Below are 1416 nucleotides of genomic sequence, written 5' to 3' on the forward strand. Positions count from 1 at the left end.
GAGGCAGGAGACTCGCTTGAGCCCAGGAGTTGGAGGTTGCTGTGAGCTGTAATGCCAGGGCACTCTGCCCAGGGGTACAGCTTGAGGCTCTGTCTCAAAAAAAAAAAAAAATTCTGCAATCCCTGCTACTTGGGAAGCAGAGGCAGGAGGATCAATTGAGGCCAGGCAACAGAGCAAGAACACTGTTTTTAAAAAATAGTAACAGGCTCAGGCAGCTAAGGTGCCAGCCACATACACCAGAGCTGGGAGGTTTGAATCCAGCCTGGGCCCGCCAAACAAATGACAACTACAATCAAAAAAAAAAAAAAGCTGGGTGTTATGGCAGGCGCCTGCAATCCAGCTACTTGGTAGGCTGAGGCAAGAAAATCGCTTACGCCCAAGAGTTAGAGGCTGTTATGAGCTGTGACGCCACAGCACTCTATCCAGGGTAACAGCTTGAGACTCTGTCCAGAAAAGAAAAAAAAATAATAATAATAACAGTAATAAAAATTAGCTCAGCATAGTGGTACACATCTGCAGTCCTAGATACTTAGAAGGCCGAGGCAGGAGGATCACTTGATCTCAGGAGTTGGAGGCTGCAGTGAACTCTGATCACTCCATTACACCACATCAGCCTGGGTGACAAGGCTACACCCTATTCTTTAAAAACAAAACAAAACAAAACAAAACAAAACGAAAAAGCCCCTGAAAATTTGAATTAAAAAGAATGAGAATCTGGGTACCTGTAACACAGTGTATGCGGCACAGGCCACATACACTGAAGTTTGTGGGTTGGAACCTGGCCTGGGCCAGCTAAACAACAATGACAACTGCAACAAAAAAATAGCTGGGCATTGTGTTGTGGTGGGTGCCTGTAGTCCCAGCCACTTGGGAGGCTGAGGCAAGAGAATCCCTTAAGCCCAGGAGCTTGAGGTTGCTGTGAGCTGTGATGCTACAGCCCTCTACCGAGGGCAACATAGTGAGACTCTGTCTCAAAATAATAATAAAAAGAAGAATGAGAGGCTATTTCTTCTAACCATTAATAAACTCATTGTAAGGATATAATAATGAAACAGGCATGACACTTACAGCTCAGTGGCTAGGGCACCAGCCACATACACGGGAGCTGTCAGGTTCAAACCCAGCCCAGGCCTGCCAAACAACAATGATAACTACAACCAAAAAATAGCCGGGCATCACCGCAGGTACTTGTAGTCCTAGCTACTTGGGAGGCTGAAGCAAGAGAATCACTTAAGCCCAAGAGTTGGAGGTTGCTGTGAGCTATGACATCACAGCACTCTACTACCCAGGGCAACAGCTTGAGACTCGGTCTTTAAAAAATAATAATAAAGGCTCGGCGCCTATAGCTCAATGGGCTAGGGCGCCAGCCACGTACACCTAAGGTGGCGGGTTCGAATCCCCAGCCCGGACCCGCCA

The sequence above is a fragment of the Otolemur garnettii genome, unplaced genomic scaffold, assembly GCF_000181295.1.
Source record: "Otolemur garnettii isolate 467f Iridium unplaced genomic scaffold, OtoGar3 scaffold00056, whole genome shotgun sequence".
In the NCBI taxonomy this organism is placed as follows: domain Eukaryota; kingdom Metazoa; phylum Chordata; class Mammalia; order Primates; family Galagidae; genus Otolemur; species Otolemur garnettii.